General features: G+C 39.7%; 1 long non-coding RNA gene across 1 annotated transcript in view; it reads right to left on the reverse strand.

Annotated features, from left to right (window-relative positions):
* Positions 1-16984, reverse strand: part of LOC136876885 (uncharacterized) — a 99698-nt gene extending 82714 nt beyond the window's left edge. The window contains exon 1 of the long non-coding RNA XR_010860681.2: positions 16857-16984. This is a non-coding gene — a long non-coding RNA (uncharacterized lncRNA). The remainder of the gene's footprint in view (positions 1-16856) is intronic.
* Between the last annotated feature and the right edge of the window lie 2771 nt (positions 16985-19755).

Raw genomic sequence — 19755 nt, forward strand, 5'->3', positions numbered from 1 at the left:
TAGAGTTGTTGATATGGACACGCTCTCTTGTATTATAAGCCCAAAAACATATCCAGGATTCTATGCGTTTCCGTGTAGCAACTGTCTCAAGTGAAGGTGTCGATGTGTTGAGTGACAATTCCGGTTCCGGTAAGAAAAAAACTTAAGTTGCCTAAGATCGAACTGAGGAAATTCAGTGGTGAAGTTAAAGACTGGTTAGGTTTCTGGAGCCAGTTCCGTAGGATACACGATGATCCGGATATAGAAAGGGAAGACAAATTCCAGTACCTAATTCAAGCTACTACAGAGGGCAGTAGGGCGAGAGACGTCGTAAATATCTTTCCGCCTACAGCTGATAACTATGAGAAAGCAATTGTTTACAGGATAGAGAAGAATTATTGGTGGAGTTTTATGTTCGCGAACTGTTAGGATTAGTTATTTAGAATTTCACAGCGACTCACTCCCTTGCAACTCCATGGTCGAATAGAGTCGCATCTTAGGTCGCTGGAATCGTTGGGAATGACCAGTGATAAATATGCAGCTTTTTTATTCCCCCTAGTTGAATCATCACTCCCAGAAGATCTGCTAAGAGTGTGGTTAAGAACTGACATTTCTTTTCCTATCAGTAATAATAATAATAATCGTATGGCCTCAGCTACCGTGTGCAGACATTTCAATTTGACGCCATCTGGCTGTGTGCTCGTCAATTTCGACGTTCCGTTTTACTCTAGGCCCCCACTAGATGGCAGACCGAGTAAACCGAAACTCTCTTGGGCGTCTATGGCTGAGATTTAATGAATTTTGTCGGGTAAACACCAAATGTGTCACCAGAGTTTCCTATCAGTGAAACAGCAGAGAACCTTTATTGTGAGAAATTGTCACAGCTATCACTTTTCCTGAAGAATGAAGTGGAGAGAGAACAGAGAATTTCTCTAGCCCAAGGGGGATTCCACATATCCTCACAGAAACCGGGAAAGCAGAAGATCAAGTCAACTCAACCTGAATCTATACCTACTGCTAGTAATCTGCTTGCTGGAGCAGCAAGAAATTCATCAAATGGAAGCAATTCTGTCTTCTGTAAGAGAAACCATGATACGAACGATTGTTTCAAGTTACAGAATATTACTCTGTATGAGAAGAAAAGTATATTGATGAAAAAGGGGTGCTGCTGCCAGTGTCCGAAACAAGGTCATACGGCTAAGGCTTGTAAAGTGACTGTGCGGTGTCAGGTATGTGGGAAGAGACACCGTATTCTTATGTGTCCAAACTTACCATCGAAGGAGTCGAAGGAAAAGCAGAAGGAGGAGGGAAGTACGGAAAAACACAGTGCTACTTTGAGCAGTCAAAGCTATGGTCAAGAGGTTCTTCTTCAAACTTTAATGGTGAAGATCCTATCCGTAAGACAAAAACGCATGGTCAGAGCTTTGATCGACAGTGGATCGCAGCGATCTTATTTATTGCATAAAACTGTGTGTCTTTTGGACTTCAATCCTCAGGTACAGAGACCTTAACTCATGCTTTGTTTGGAGGTGCCAAAACTGACGGGCAGTTGCATTCGACCTACCAGTTGAAGATCTGCAGTATGGACGGAAAATATTGTTGTGAGATTCCTGTGCTCAGTCAGCCCGTGATTTGTGGTGAAATTCCTAGGCTTCAGTGGGGTACCTTAATGATGGAACAAGGAAAACAACATTTTTATTTCCGATTGTGGTCCCAATAGACCTGAAATTGAACTGCTTCTGGGAGCTGACGTGTATGGGTTGTTACTGACCGGGAGAATTAAAACTTTGAATTGTGGGCCAGTAGCTGTAGAAACCCGTTTGGGATGGGTTGTTATGGGACGTTTGGCGGGTCGTCATTCCTCCTGTAGCGCTAACATCAGGAAGGCCTTTCTTCAAATTTCTGTTGCTCAACCTGATAGAGACTTTCTCAGGTTTCTGTGGTGGGAGGATTTTTCCCAAGGGAAATTCAAGGTTTTTAGGCATAGAAGAGTAGTGTTTGGACTCAACTGTTGCCCTTTTTTTGTTGAGTGCTGTGCTTAGCCTTCTTCTGGAGAAGAGTCCACCCGAATTAAGGAATACATCTGAAATGCTAAGGAGGTCTTTTATGTTGACAATTGTGTTGTGTCCGTTGACACTGAAGGAGAATTGATCCAGTTCATTGATGAATCCACAAGACTTCTTGCAGAAGCAAAGTTCGAACTTTGAGGCTGGGAAAGTAACTGCTTGGAAAGGACTATAGGACTGCAACGTGTTAATCCCGTCCTTGGCCTGTTATGGGATAAAGAGAATGATGAACTGTTCTGTGATGTTTGAATGATAACTGAAACTGGGACCATCACCAGAAGAAAGATCCTGTCTATGGCCCAAAGGATTTTTGACTTTGTTGGATTTTCATGTCCGTTTACTTTGATCCCGAAACTTCTTATACAGAGTAGTTGGAACCTCAAGATGGGATGGGATGAGCAATTGCCTGAATAGATGCAAAAGAAATTCAAAAGGTTGGAGCAAGAAATTCCGCAGCCTTCTGAGTTGAGGGTACCAAGACACATAAGTGCTTGTGAAACTGAAGAAACTTGGAAACTCCACACCTCCTGTGATGCCAGCAAAAGTGCCTATGCCCAATTATTTTCCTGAGAAGTGGACTGGAAGGATCTGTTCTGGTGCAACTTGTCATGGCGAAGTCGAGAGTTACGCCTCTGAAGACTTTATCAATACCCAGGTTGGAGCTTCTCTATTGTTGTATAGGGAGCCGTTTGGCAGGCAGTGTGAGGGAGACTCTAGGTAAAAACGTCCCAGAGTATTTTTAAACTGACTCTTCCACAGCATTGCACAGGATCGAGACAAATGTTTCATGGGGTCCATTTGTCAGTAATCGTGTGAAAGAGACACTGACGAGACAACAAGACTGGAGACATATAGTCGGTGACCTGAATCCTGCCGACCTTCCATCCCGTTGGTGGGAGGGGCAAGGTTATTTAAAGGTGGAAGAAAACGACTGGTCCCTATCATGTATTAATACAGACGAAATTCGACAAGAGAAGAAAAAGTCGTCTTCATGCTTGGTTACTACTTCGCACCAAGACGCAGCATGGTATTTACGACAGTTTTTGCAAATTTACTCAGATCGTCAGACGTGTAGCTTGGATACTACGCTTCGTTGCCAGAACGCTGAGGTAGATAAGGTGTGAAAGCGATGACCTCACAGTTGATGAAATAGAAGAGGCTGAAAGAAGGCTTCTGAAGCTCGTCCAGACAGAAGCACTAGGAAAGGGAGAAAGTGCCAGTATGAAATCACTTTGCTCCTTCATTGATCGGGATGGCCTTCTAAGACTGAAAACAAAAATTACTCGAAGGGAGGACGATGAAAACTTCAGATACCCTATTATATTACCTTACAAACACAGAATCACACAAGTTTTGATAGAAGAGTACCATGTGAAACATTCACACGCTGGCGTTCAGATGTTGTTGGGAGGGCTAAGTGAAAAATATTGGATTTTGAGAGGCAGGAAGACAGTTCGTGGAGTAATATCCAAATGTGTTACCTGCATAAGATTTGAGTCAAACAAGACAATGGCTGAGCCTGCACCGCTGCCAAAGGACAGGGTAAATGATGCTTTGGTTTTTGAAATAACTGGAGTGGACCTCGCCGGTCCGCTTTACCTGAAGAGTGGTGAGAAGGCATGGATCGTGCTGTTCACCTGTGCTGTCTATTGTGCAGTATATTTGGAGTTGGTTCTGAGTCTCGACAGATGCATTCCTCCAGGGTTTGAGGAGGTTTATCGCAAGAAGAGGAAGGCCTCGTGTAATTTATAGCGATAATGGCACAAATTTCACCGGAGCAAATAGCTTGATGGCCTCACTAGACTGGAGCAAGCTAAAGGAGGTTGCAACCATTCAGAGAATCCAGTGGAAATTAATCCCACCCACTGCCGCGTGGTGGGGTGGATGGTGGGAGAGGGTGGTGCAGATGTTAAAGAAACTATTAAGGAGGACACTTGGGAGGGCTTCCTTGAATTATGAAGAGATGTCTACAGTCTTGTGCGACGTGGAGAGTGCGGCTAACCCCAGACCCTTGACCTACCTGTCCGAAGACCCAGATGATTTGGCACCACTGACCCCTGCAATGTTCCTGCAGCACAATCTTTCAGTTGGGGTGGCAGACTTTGACCACCTGGATGCTATAGATATCAGGAAGAGAGCAAAGTATATCCAATATCTGCGGGAGCAGCTGAGGAGAAGGTTTCGGGAGGCGTATCAGAGTGTTTTGGTGCAGCAGCGGACTGGAAAGGTACTCAAGAAACCTTTGAAGGTCGGTGATATAGTTCTGGTTGGTTCTGATAATAAAAGAAGACTGGAATGGCCTGTTGCTAGAGTGGTAGAAGTAATCCCAGGACAAGATGGTCACGTGAGACTAGTGAAAGTTCAAGTTTCAGGAAGAGATATCATCAGACCTATTCAACGAATTTTTCCCTTGGAGGTGTCTAGGTGTATTCACCAGAGGATGTACCACATCTGGAAAGAGATAGTGATGTCAACCTGAGAACTGACGTTCCAGCAGTGGAGCCTTCAGTCTTGAAGACTAGGAGTGGGCGTTCAGTGAATGCACCAGTTCGGTTTAGGGAGTAATCTAATGATGATAATTTTTGGGGGTGATCGTTTTGATTTTATTGTATAACAAAAAATCAAGGTGGGAGGTATGTCACGTTCTGTCCTTTTGTATAGATCTAGCCGAGTGAAATAACGTTAAGTTTGACGGGCTTTGGTGCACGGACACGAGTTAGTCAGTTGTTACAGTCTTAGTGTTATGGTTATGTTGTGTATATAGATGTGTCGGAAATAGAATCTTACCTTGAATAAAGTAATTTGTTGTTACTGTTCCCGTAAATAAGAAGTGCCTGCGTTTTTTTACGAACCAGTCTGCCAGGTAGGTTTTCTGGTTTGAATAGAACAGTCACAATCAACCACTCACTACAAGACAGAAAATCATAATTAATTTTTAAAGATAATTCGTAAAACTTATTCTGCGTGTGTTTATGGGCTGGGATAGTTGCTGCTTCGTACTTCCTCGGGAACGTTCATCTCTAGGCTGCGGCTCTGTCATCTCCGCATCTCGGCAGTTGGACTTGTAATTACGGGAATAGTCGGTTGGATTCCATCAGATTTCAATCCCATCTCTGATTTAGCAAGCCATCATGACGTTCTCAGACACATGCATGAAAAATACATCCAAAGTTATTGTTAATATCATCTTCTTCTTAGTTACAAAGCCTTCTTGTACTATTACTACGTTTTGAAAGGTATAATATGACGTCAAAAGATCTGCTACAAAGTTTTCAATGATATTAATGCTAGCTTAAAATTGTCTTATTTATCGTTAATACGCTTTAAATCTTAACGTTTTATTAAAGTGTCTCCTAAAGAAACTTTCGTATTTCTTCAGTGCAATCCTAGTATACACTCAGCTATATCTTATCTCCTTCTATCTCGTATAGTTGAGATGCACAGCGTTAGGATTCCGTAATATGTTTGGTTTTATCGATAAATTTTGCAATTTTCCGTTAAAATTTGTTATTTTCTTCACGTAAGTTAATTTGTCTCTCGTACTTCACCGTGGCTTAATTCAATTCAGTGTTCGATTATTCTCTCTGTTGATTTTAACAATGTGAAATTAACACATTCATCTCGGTCACGGCGACTTTGACTCCACTTGTCTGTATCTTTTAACTCGTATTTTCTGCCGTTTGATATATGAAAATATTAGCGTTATTCACGGCAAATGACGACTTTAACATTCCGTTTTAAGTAATCAGGACAATGAAATGGTTCAATATGTAATATACAAAATCAAATGTTTTTGAGAAAACCTATCCGTAGACTCGTCCACAAAAATTGAAAATTAAGTCACTTTGATAAAATTCACTCATTTTAAACGTAATTGTTCCGCAATAAAATTGGTCATTGCCGCCACAGTCTTATCTTTATTAAGATGTGTCCCCAAGTCTAAGACATTTGCGATCTGTAGATGTGTAAGCTCCAGATGATCATGGAAACTCTACTCTCTTTTTGCTGATACTTATGTAGCCTTGAAACTTGAACAGTTATATGTAACTTTTCCATTCGACTTTTCATGAACAATTCACAAGCACTCTCTGCACACGCTTCTAAAACCTGTTTCTTACACATTTCATCCTTATGCACACATTGAGAATGAATTACGCTGTTTTTGTGTTTATCAACAGATTCCAGTTTCTTCTCTTTACTTTTCCTCATTAAAACGTCTTTTGCCCAAGATGAAGTTGCTACCATTTTAGACACGTGTTGCGAATGTTTAACACACAGACTACATATCATTACTTGACAGTCTTTCTCAATGGTAGCAAACAGCAACCAGATTGTGCTCGCTGGGTAAAGGATATTCCGCGGTCGCCTTATGTAACACTTCATCGCATTTAGGATTTTCAAAATGGATATTCCTGCATATCATCTTCATATATCACTGATTGAACTTGCTTCGTGACTGCATGTGACTGTATGTTAGCATTACCAGTTTTAAAGAAGTTAGTAATTAAAATATTCTTGTTGCCATTGATGCATTAACGGCCCGTAATTATAGACATGTCAAGAAAATTAGTCTTACATTTTACCACGCGTTTCATTTCTAGATTCTCGACCTGACTGTCCGTTACCAAGTTCAAGCTTGCAGGTTGCAAACTGGTGCCATTGGTGGGCTTGGCAGCAGTAACGTCAGACAAGTTCACCTAAAATCCAGACGGGATGGCTGTTCTATGGAGTAAGAGAGAAGTCGATGCAGCGAAGGAGAAAGAAAAAAAATCGGCTGAGAAGTTTATGAGATACTGTCCCTTTTCTAAGAAAGGCCAGGTGAGGTGCGATTTGCCCTGATTTATTGCTTTATTAGTGGAAACTTCCTCTACCAGGACTTCTATAATAAATAAATAAATAAATAAATAAATAAATAAATAAATAAATAAATAAATAAATAAATAAATAAATAAATAAATAAATACAGAATGAACAAATTTGTCAGTTTGTACACACTTTAAGCGAATATTGTCCTATTGGCTACCTATCGGTGTAAGCTCGAGCTACGGTACTTATTTTTGTCCAGGTTTCAGATGGTTCTGATAAAGTGAAATATGAACAATGGACTGCAGGTACGGAGTTGCCACTGCTACGTTTCTTTATTGCTCTAGGTCTGGGAGTCATTCTATTATTTCTGTATTGTGTGCATTATTGCTGATGTTTTTAAGAAAATATGTACAGCAAGAATATTAATTACAGTAATATATGTGTCCCACATTTTCCTCATTACTTTATAATGAAAGATTCCACCCACCCATCCCCCACCCCCACCTGCCCCGGGCAATTTTTTGGGGGAAACATCTGAGATAAAATTGTCGGTGGGGGGAAACCCGCCATCCCCCCATGATTTCGCACTCTGCCTGTCACTAAACAAAACATTGATGGAATCTTTATCTCCCTAAGCTTTTGGGGATGCTGAAATATCTAGGGTTTATTTTACACCTGGAGGTTGAGAGAACGGGTTATAAGTGATGAGCTAATGAATGAGAGAAGGCCGAGGAGGTGCGCTTCGTGGGATTTTATTCAATCGCATGATCAGCCTCAGTCCGTTGATGTAAGATATTCTTTTTTGGAATACAGTATGTAAATAAATGAGTCACAAACACACTCCAGTGTTTTCTATTTTTTTCCACCAAGGCACCTTTCTGCACTCTAAAATTATTTGCACAACCTACACATAAGATGAAAAAACAAAAATAGGCCTATTTCCAATATTACTTAGCCTAAAATTTTATGTGCGGCAGGAGAAACGTAAGTCATACATAATTCTAAGAGTCGTCTAGTGGTAACATGTGCTTGGTGAGTCTTACAAAATTTCTTTTATGTTTCACGTATATGGGATACATTTACTCAAATTTCTTCAAGCAGCCTTTTCAAACTGCCATTTATCATTGTTTTTACATTTGTCATAATACAAAATCCTGATTTCCAAGAATATATGTTCGAAAACTGCACCAAAACTACAAGAGCCCACTTTGCCAGATGAGGAAAACTTGAAATGAAATCCAGAAATTTTTCAAATATCTATCCTTTCTTAGCTCTGTAAATTCTTCTTCTACCAAGGGAAGTCCCCTCAAGTTCCGATGAAATAATTAAATTTCTTATCCAGTCATAAGCATTTGTGTTGAGATTTGGAAAGTAACTTAGGAGATTATCTCGGAGTAATATCAGGTATTTGTAAATTATTTTATTTTCATTGTTCAAACCACAGTTTGGGAACATTTTATAGCTGATCTATCTGACTTTCTGAGTCCAAGTTGCAAAGGGGTTACCAGACACTTTCTTTCTTAATTTCGGAAGAACCATCCATCATGAGTTAAAAGCAGAAAATAATAATAAATAGCACACGGTAATAAGATGATAAGAAGATGACAAAGACTTAGTATAGATAGATGACAAACACTGGTTGCCATGGTTACCATGATGTTTGTTTCTTACCCACACTAGTTCCAGATATATGCATACAAATATATATTTGTCCGCGACATCCCTATAAACCAAAGCACTGGGTTAAGCTCCAGTTCAAAGCAGAAAGCTCACCTGGTGGTCATGATTGTTAAGATGTTGAATCTATACAGTGTGACATCATGGTTAGCTCGTTTGAGTCCTGTTGGTGGAAAAAAATTCTCCATCAGAATTACTAATCACTAGATTGCGTGTCAAAAACTTGGATTCAATTCCAAACCTCTTCGCAGTATTCATGTTGAGTAACGCTTTTGATGGTAATTCATCCATCGGATGGCAACCTTAAACTTCAAGCAGACCTCTTGGTGTTATTTGACTGGAGTAAGTCATACAGAGGTGCCAACCTTCGAAATGGCTTTTCCGTAATCCCCCTCTTAGACCTCTTGGTGTTATTTGACTGGAGTAAGTCATACAGAGGTTCCAACCTTCGAAATGGCTTTTCCGTAATCCCCCTCCCATACCCTCCGAAAAATTTTGGAGTCAAATCAAAAGCACACTCATCCCTTCTGGATAATGACACCCTCTTTGCCCTTCCCGACAACAATCTAATCTAAAATATACGGTATCCTATTACACAATAAATTTGCACATTACCAGTTAGTTTTGTCATAAAATATTCTTTGTAACTTGTTTTCCACGCAGCAGGTGCTTTTGTGTGGGATTTTTCTCGTAGCATCCTTAACACTGTGAGGATATTTTCACCTTATGAACAATAAGCGATTCCAGTTTTGATGTCATTTTTGTAGGCCTGAAGTGCTTCTGTTTTGTTCCCCATTAACATTGAAAACTCTTTCTGTAGGAGACTTACTGTCAGGTACACTTAATACTCCAATAATACAATATTACATTTTTCGGTGAAGAATAGCAGAGTAGAATTCCTTCATTCATAATGATTTTCACGATGCTCACGGGTAGCAAAAGGAAGTGACGATTGAATGAGTATCGTTGCCAACTCACAAGCATTGAAACGAAGAGTGTCAAGTACTAATGCTCGAAAAGATTCATTTTTCCTTGTTTCCTTATTTATCCGTAGATATTATATTTTCGTTATAATGTCGCATTTCCGTAATAATTTACCCTTTGACCGTAATGCCGTAATCGTGAGGGGATGTCCGTAATAATTACGGATAATCCGTAACAGTTAGCACCTCTGTAATGTGCCATCACAGAGTTTCACCCTCCCCCTTACGCTTTATCATTACCCCACATCCAGAAGAGCAGATCATCAAACAGAAGGATCTGCAGGTGGGCCAAACATATCCTCGGTCACTCCCGGCACTAAAAACCATATACAATAAATAAATCAAAGCAAAATACCATTGAACTTCTTTCGTTACTCAACACCAATCTGGAGCTCTCATCTCATTGCCATTTACATGACAAAATGTATTTCAAATATCACTTACAAACTTATTGTGCTATATATTTTTCCAGTACAGTGACTTATGTTAAAGTCTAAAATCTAATAACACTATGAAGATCATCTCAGCAATGTTTTAAGGGCTTTGTACATCTGTCTGGACTTCAAACACATTGTTCTGATACTTGGCTTTATAACAGCCTCCGTGGCTCAGGCGGCAGCGAGCCAGCCTCTCACCGCTGGATACCGCGGTTCAAATCCTGATCACTCCATGTGAGATTTGTGCTGGACAAAGCGGAGGCAGGACAGGTTTTTCTCCGGGTACTCCGGTTTTCCCTGCCATATTTCATTCCAGCAACACTCTCCAATATCATTTCATTCACCATTCATTAATCATTGCCCCAGAGGAGTGCGACAGGCTTCGGCAGCCGCTAGATGGGAGCTTCATTCACTTCATTCCTAAACCAGTCGAATGACTGGAAACAGGCAGTCGATTTTTATTTATTTTTCACGTGGCTTTATACCAAAGTTTTGCGATCTGTGTACAAGGGAAGGTCAGAGTGGAAGGCCTGAATTCAACTACAACTAAATGCGCTAATAACTCACTTTCATGTCATACAGGCAATTTATGGTGGAATCTGATTTAGTAGTGTGTGAAATTAATGAAGAGTGAATTTATGGCAAATACTGCGTATATCTGGGAATGCCTTTATCACGATCGCTCTAAGTGAAGATTTATCTGTAAAACGTAGATATAGACAAACTTCCATTGAAATATTTTTAGCTGGAGTTTCTCAGTAATCATATTTAACTGCATCGCCAACCTTTGGTGGGAGATGGCGTCCTAAGAAGAAGTACGTTGAAGAATACAGGAGAGGTATCAAAATAAGGCTGAATTCTTCACCTTGACAAATCTTTATGACTTCACCTATAAAATATTAGAGAAACTTGACCTACCCCTGTAGGCGAACTGGAAACCCTAATTGGGAAGTCTTCCCAGCCGAATATGTCTAGGAAGAACTTGAGCTGCACTAGACTGTGTAATGGAGATATTTTAAATCATGGTATGTCATATGCTAAATGGGTACCTTCATTATTCGTAATTATGTTGCCTTATTGTTGGCTGGTAGAGATCTTGGCTATTTCCGTGGTACTGAAAGAAGGTAAACATTTCTTGAAGACATTCAAAGTTTTATGACTCATTCAGCAAAGGATATGGAGAATTTTGGAGCTGCCATGGATACAAACATCCTCTGAACCTCTGAGTAAACCAAACTCCATGGTGCATCAGCCCTGAAGGGCCAGGGCCTACAAGTGACCGCTGTTCAGCCCGATAATGAGATTTACAAGGTGTCGTGTGGTCGGCATGACGAATCCTCTCGGCCGTTATTCTTGCCTTGGCCGCTGTCTCACCGTCAGCTTCTCAATGTAATCATGTAGGTTGGGTGAACCTCAAACCAGTCCTCCAATCCAGGTAAAAATCCCTGGTCTGGCCAGGAATCGAACCTGAGGCCTCCAAGTAAGGTGGTGTACCCCTACACCACAGAATCTCTTAATAAAATATTATTTCCAGAGTTCCCAGGAATCGAACCTGGGGCCTCCAAGTAAGGTGCTGTACCCCTACACCACAGAATCTCTTAATACAATATTATTTCCAGAGTTCCCATCTTCTGCATCTTCCCCTCCTTGAACATGGTTCAGTCCTTGGATCTACGAACATGTTCACGCATGCTGCAGACACATACAGATAGCTGAGTTTATTATCTTAACCATATTGGTTCAATATTTATAATTGACTACACTCTTATTATCATTAAAATCACGCATACGTAATTATATAATACAGTATATAATTTTAAATATTGACTAGGCTGATGATATGGGTAGGCCTATGTGTGATTTTAATGATACTATGGATAGCTGTGCGAGCACTTGCCACTAACATATTTTTTCCACATGTCTCATGGGTCGATGGTACTTTGTATGGATCTGAAGTGTCGCCAGATTTCTGTAAATTATGGTACCCCATCAGAATTAGTAAGTACTGTCAAACACTAATGCGATACATGGAGTCTCTTGGGTAGTGACTATGAGTCAAATATCAAAATGAAAGCACCTGTATCAAACAGGTTATCACTGACAAGCCTCTTGAAGCGCTTGACATCAGAACACCCCATATCAGCAGTGGCGTATCGGATCAAGACGTGGGCTACCAGTAGACTTAGGTCACCCCCTTTTCGATGGTTGGTTTAGTGAACGTCAAGCCTTCAGCGTTTTGAGCTGCAACCAATAGCCAACGGAGAAGCATGTTGTGCTGTGAAAGCTGCTTCACAAGCCACTGCCCTGGCCTCTGCTACTGCCAATGCTCAACCTCTGATCAGTGGAGATGGTAGCCTAAGTTTAGCAAATTAAAGTCCGGTTTTCTGGCTAACTGGATAGAATGTTTTGGTCCGATGGGGAAGGATCAGTTATCAGAATCAACCCCCTTATACTGTTAATTCCCCTGGCTTGGGGAATGGACATTTATGACATCTTCGCCATTCATTTTATCCTCATTAGGACATCACCAAGCCTATACAGATGCCATACACCATTATTATTATTATTATTATTATTATTATTATTATTATTATTATTATTATTATTATTAAATACAAATGCTGAATTGAAAAGCGGTCGTACCCATCGTTCACTGGTTTATTAGCTTCCTCGGAAGATCAGTGGTGGTGTCTGACCCATGATCACAGGTTCAATTCCAACCAGCAAAAGAGAACCTGAAGGATTGCATTCCATTTTAACAGGTCTACCTATAAAAAGGAAACTACAGTGGCGGCTCGTGGGTTGTAAGTTTGGTGCAGCCCAGCACTCGCATATGCAGTAAATGTGTAGCCTAATTTTGAATAGGTGTGTTGGATAATCTATCTAGGAGGAAATAAGGGATCGGGGAGATCTTTTGGTATGATAATGGTCTACAAATATCCGCTGTGTAACTTTCATGCAATTACTTTAAAAAGCACAATGTAACTATAACATTAACTAAAAAACAAGTATTACAATCGGTAACGTCTATTGCTTGTACGTTAAATCTATTCTTCGGTCCTTTGAAGCAGCGAACTTGTCAATGATATCATCGTAAAAGGGCATTGTATCCATCAAGTCGCTGAGCAGTGACTTCTCCAGGGATATGGTTGCCAGCCCAGTCAACCTCTCCTGCGATGTTGAATTCCTTAAGTAGGTTTTTATCCGCTTAAGGCACGAAAAGCTTCTTTCTACTGAGGAGCTGGTAGACGGTATGGTAAGTATTAAATAAAATAATTTATACGCTTCTTTGAAAACGTCCGTGAGTTCATTTTTATTGAGCGACACAATTATTTCCTCCAAACTGGTATTTTTGTAAGTGGAATCAGAATAGATAAACTGAAGTTCATTTTTTAACCTGTGTGTGTCAAATGTCGTGGGATAAGAGATTTTTAAGTTCTCTAGACCATCAAGAGGGAGGATTTTAGAAAATTCTTCAAACTTAGAGCTATCCCCTAAGCAAAGAAATTGGAGCTTCTGCATATCGTAAAATCTTGTATCAGTCTCTACGGAGACTAAATCCAGTATCTGAAAATAAATCACTCGATACTTTAGAAAAATTTCACTTTCTGTTTTTAAACCAGAATGTCTTTTTAGTTCAATTTTGGTTTTCTTCTCAGCCGTACGAAAACTGGTTTTAAATGTTTCTTCATTCCTTTTACCTAGTATCAGTTGCCGTGTGGGTCTTACTTTTGAGAGGCAGAACTAAACGCCCAGAGACTTCTTTTGGAGCACGTTAAATAATATATTAGCAAGCTCAAAAATATCATTGAATACTATTGATAAAATTGTGAACTGGAAGCTATTAAAGTTATTAAACAATCCCTCTGATTGGCGAATGTTTTTTTCGTCTGACTGAGGATCGTACATGAGTCTTTCAAAAATTTATTTCAATCCCTCCCACTCCTCGACAACCACGCTCAGAAGTTTCCCATGTGACGACCAACGTGTATCCACACCAGATGGTATTCGCTTCGCAATTCCTGAATCAGCGACGAAAGTTCTTTTGGCTGATGAATGAATAAATGAAAGAATACCACCAAGACTCGCAAAAAAATACGGCACTCTGATATGTTGGTAATACTTTGCTGTACCACTAGATTTAATCAGTGTGCCGAACAATGTACAAATAATGCTTGAGGGGCATCCTCCTTGACCTAAGTTTGAAGACCATTTAAATGACCTGCCATGACACTAGCTCCGTCATAACACTGGGCAATCAATTTAGTTTTGTAGGAAATTTCACTCAATACAGTCTGCAGCAAGCTGAATAAAGTAATCGCCGTGCGATCCGAACTAACTTAAAAAAAAAAACAAGAAAGCGTTCAACCAGCGCACCTTTGTGGATAATATACCGAAGTATCACCGAAAACTGCGATTTCTTTGTGATATCAGTTGTATCGTCGACCTGCTCTGAAAAGAAAGAGGTTTCTAACATTTATTCTTTCACAGCATCCCTAATTAAGGTATAGATGCAGTCTATTAACTCACATTGTATAGTTTTCGATTCTGCGCTAAAAACTTTCTTTATAGATGCATTATGCTGCTGCATTTCTAATGAGCTGTTGGAAACTAGAAGTTTCAACAGTTCTTTGAAATTCCCTCTATTTAAGGAGTCACCGCTCTCATCATGGCCTCTAAATGTAATTTCCTGCTTAGAAAGAAATAAAACTGCATCGATTTGCAATCCCATGAAAAGTCTGTTAAGTCTCACATTCTCATTAAATTTTGTGATGTATAGACAAGTATTTTTTCTTAAAGCGTCAGCAATTTGATTCTGATTCTTCTTAAGTTCTTTAAATCCCACGGCATTCTTATATGCTCCGAGGAACCTTCGTGCTTTTGGAAAGACCTAGTAGCACAGGACATATTTTCAAATCCTGTGTGATTCCAGACTCCCTGTTTCACTCCAGCAATAAGACAATGCCAACAAAAGTGTTTCTGCAAATGACTACCGGTACCGCATAACCACGGATAACTACTATACCAAGATACATGGAAAGTTCGTGTGTGCATCTTTCCGGAGGCAGTACCTGTTATTTTCTGATAAGTCAAATCTGGCTGGGGACGATTAACCGATAAAATTTCTCTTTTATCCTCCTCCTTCCATTTCGAAAACGGAGTTTCTCTTAAAATACAAACTAAATCCACGGAGGGGTCCATGTTAAAGCACGCTTTGGAGGGAACACTATTCTTTCACACTATAAGAAAAGATTTAAATACTATAATACTACATATTTATATCCCTAATGAATTTCAAACGCACTTCCTCTCCAAACATCCATACGACAATAATTATTCTACGCTTCACATAGTAACTATGAAAACGCCAAGAGCTCACCGTGTGAGCTGTGCTACTAAATGCTCTTCAAATGCGCTTATGTTATTTACAGTTCACTCACAATTAATCCGCCACACGGCCACGATTCACATTATAACAACGGACATTTATTTTCACTATGAAAGAATACTCCGTGCACCACACGTTCAAATTTAAAATGAGCTTCTTGTTACAGCTGGTGTAATAGTAGCCACAACTCTCACCACAAAATATACTACCGGTAGTAAATGTATCTGTTTGATTATGTTTTAGCGTGAGATTGAGATACTAATATTGGCAGCAATGCTGTAGGAGCCCGCATGTGTTCAACCTAAGCGAAGAGGGCGGGTTACACGTTCGGTTGGTTTCGGACAATATCGTCTCAGCTCGAGCCAAGCAGCCGAATATCCCAGAGACTCGCTGGGCTGCACCACGCAAAATACGACCGTATGCGTACTCTTGAGTCTTGAGCGTTGTCATGGCAACCGTTGTGTAACACGTCACAAGTCAGCCCGCACTGCTGTGAGCATTGAGAGGGCTGCACTCAGTCCGCAGCACTCGTGTAAGTGAAGCGAACAGCGGTGCTTGCTTAACTATGAGCGCTACGCATGTTGAGTAATCACAACATATAGAGCGCACTCTTCCGTTTTTTCAACGAATATGTTTTAAACAAAAATGTAGGGATACAGAAAATGATAGACAATTGTTTTGAGAAATGTTAGTGCAGCCGGGCTGTACCTGATGCACCTGAAAAGCCGCTACTGGGAAACTATATTACTTCTATAACCAGCAGCCCTGCACTGTCTTCCTACAAGGATGAAGAAGTGGCCGCTATCGAGAATATATACGCATACATGAACTAATAAAGGATAATAATAATAAGTAAAGAACAAAATAATAATAATCATAACAAAATTAGCATAAGAAAAACATGGTAATAATAATATGAACCAACTCGGAAAATAGAAAATTTTCAATGTAGCGGCGAATACACAAATAATAATCAAATAAATAAGGAAAATAGAAATAGAATATATATAGCGGCGATTTCACATCTAAGCTTGAAAACATGACGTATAACTTAAAATCGGAACATACACAAGGTAATAACTTATAGGCCTAACAATGACAACTAATGAAGGATTGTGGAACGTGTTGGAGCCCTATGAGGTATGACGTTATGGGGAAGAAAAGGTTCACGAGAATTACCCTCAAACTCTTACTTATTGACATTAACAAAATACAATTTCAAATGAAACAAATAAATGAATTGCAGATTAGCTGATACTTAACATACTAAAAACCAAGGATGTTTAAATAGACTTTAACAAAGATGCAGATCCACGAAACCAAAATAAAGACATAATCTGGATACTTAGGCAAGTTTGTAAAACACAAGGTTTAACATCGAATTGAAATTAGTGATGACGGGAATCTAGGGCAAACTCAGACACGTTGAATTTAAAACATTGAAAATTACTTTAAACGAGAAAATACCGAAACACTAGAAGGAATTAAATAAAATCAACAACATAGAAATAGCACTTACCAAGCAAAAGTGGAGTTCCCCGAGGGGAACAAGGCCCCGAGTGCGAACAATCGCTAGGGCGGTCGGATGGAAATGACGCCAAGAACTCGCATCACACACATGAAGCTGGCAGAAGGTCGGAAATGGCCCAATCACAAACAAGAAATATGACACCAAATTCCTCTAGATTCCCGTTTTTCGCCAATTGGAAAGGTCGTTATTCTGACCAATCCAATTGCATGACCATATATCGTCATTTCCTAACTTGCTGAAGCAAGAGGAATTGCATCACACAATCTTTCCACGTGCAGTACCTACTGTTCAAAAAGTTATGTACCGCACACGTTTTGCCAAAGCACGATTTTACAATTTTGACATACAGAATATACAATGATAATACCATTTAGCTCTTCGCACAATAATTAAAAGATAATTTTCAATAAATTCTTCAAGTTACATTAAAACTTCAAGAATATCTTTTCTTCACGCTTCTTGAAATTAATTTGAATGATCAACTACATAAAATTTAAATACAAAAATCACTTCAAAAATAATTCTCGCATCTTGCAATGTTCATTTTCAGTTCCATATAATATCTTGATCTGACAAAAAAAAAATGGTAAAACAACATATTAAGAAATACTATAATCAATAATTTTCAAAAGTTTGTGAGTCCCAAATTCTATCCTTGAGGTTTCTTAAAATAACAGGTAAATAGTTTACATTTCTGAACTCAATAATATAATTTCACGAAACACAATGCTTATTTCCAGTTATCTGTTCCACCACAGACAACAATAATTAAGTCAGAAGTATAAGGTGAGGAAGTACAATATATACAATGACTAACGCATGGTTGATAGTTAGCAGTGGCGATATGATGGACCAAAGCCTAGCGCACCTATTCCCCTGGTCCCTGCTTCTAACAGATATACAGCAGCAAGCCGCATGGGGTGAGTCGAGGGGAGAAGGATGAGAGTCTATGCTGCGATATCAGTCTCCGATGCCTAGCTCTCAGAAATAGGTGCAACGTTTTTTCTCACTGCTTTCAAGTTTTTTAAATGGAACAATGCGTCAGATGCTTACATTATAATGTGCTTTAGACTTCTATCGTTCTCAATTGAGGTTTGGGCTTCACTGATAGCCTTGGTAGTCCTCAGTATTTGCCACTGCAAATCAGGTCTAAAGATGAGAGAGGTGTGTTCTTGCACATAAATTCAATAAATTCAATAAATTCAATATTTAACACTTGTTTTCTTCTTTTCTCTTTTTTTTTTTATTTTTTTTTATTTTTACAAGTTGCTTTACGTTGCATCAGCACAGATAGGTCTTACGGCAACAATGGGCAGGAAAAGGCTGGGAGCGCAAAGGAAGTGGCCATGGCCTTAATTAAGGTACAGCCCCAGCATTTGCCTGGTGTGAAAGTGGGAAACCATGGAAACCCACTTTCCAGGCTGCCAAGAGTGGGGTTTGAACACACTATCCCCCGAATGCTGGATAGTGGCTGCACTTAAGTGATTGCAGCTATCAAGCTCGGTTTTTAACACTTGTTATGAAATTATTGAGTCATATATACAAAGATGGGAACATGAATAGGAAGATACAGGGCATTCATTTCAACAATATTCAAAAATAAATTACGTATTTACATTATTTACAGTTTGACTTTCAAGTTGTTAATAAAGTCTATTACAGCTGGACCCGCTTCCACAAAGTCACAGAAGTTGCCACTATAGGAATGCTTCAGGCAGTCATTCACTATGTACCATATGGTCTGCCTGGGAACACCACAACTGAATTCTGGCAAAGGTATATGTCCCCACTTGTAGAGAAGATCTGCACATCTGCCATGGTTTGTTCTTATCCTGTTTAGCATTGACCATGTTTTCTGGGGTAGGTGAAAGCCACTTGGTGGTGTTGTGGTGTTTGTGATGTCTTGCAACTGACATGGAATGTTTTTCACTTCCTTCCAGGTTTGCAAAAAGTTGAAATTATTGTTCACCAGGTGTCTCACTGTCCGGATGGAGGGGTTCCGCGAACGTAGACATCTGGCTTCAGCAGCAATGATGTCCTGGTGTATTGGTAGCTGGTCGTTTGCATTTATCTTCTTATACTCCCAGAGTAAGGTGTGTTTGTGTTTGAGTTCCACTGGTGGAATGTGACTCAGTGCTGGTAACCAGAATGTAGGTGTTGATCTTTTAAAGAAGAAGTCGTATGACAAATGTTTATGTAAATTTTATTGTCATCATGTGCAGGCTCCTAGGCCATTGAAAAGTACTGTAATGCAGTTGTTTAAGAAGTGGAGAAAAAAAAAAAAACAGTTTCTTTTTTCCAATAGGAAAAAGCAGTGTCTTAAACAAGCTTGCACTGAGGAATGGCTTTATGATATCCAAGTGACGATGGATCCGGGTCTGAAAGAACCAATATGACGACTCTCCCAAGAAAATGGCATGTCCCTAGTTTCTGCCTGTAAAGGCTTTTAAATGAACAAGTTTCATTCTTACAAGATATGGCAGTCTGTAGATTAAATTGTACAACTGACCCAGATGCATGCTTTAAGTTTTTCAGGTGGATTTTACTCATACAATCTGTACATGAAAAATCTGTGGATCCCACATTTCTTTTTATGAGTGATAAAACTTGGGTTCGTCTGAATGGTTATGTGTATGGTCAGAATAGTTGGTTCTGGGACAATGAAAATCTTCATGCAGTTCACAAAGTTCCATTGCATGATGAAAAGTTTGGGTATGGTAAGTGATTAGTGCAAAATACAGTAGATAATTGGTCCTATGCTTTTTTGAGACAAAGTGAATTTGGAACCCTATGGGAATTTTGCTACCATTTGCTCAAATGCTCACATAGGGAGGAAAACAGGACACTTACTTCTAACAGGACAGCACAACTGCTCACACATGGGCAT

Source organism: Anabrus simplex, chromosome 7, assembly GCF_040414725.1.
Source record: "Anabrus simplex isolate iqAnaSimp1 chromosome 7, ASM4041472v1, whole genome shotgun sequence".
Classification (NCBI taxonomy): domain Eukaryota; kingdom Metazoa; phylum Arthropoda; class Insecta; order Orthoptera; family Tettigoniidae; genus Anabrus; species Anabrus simplex.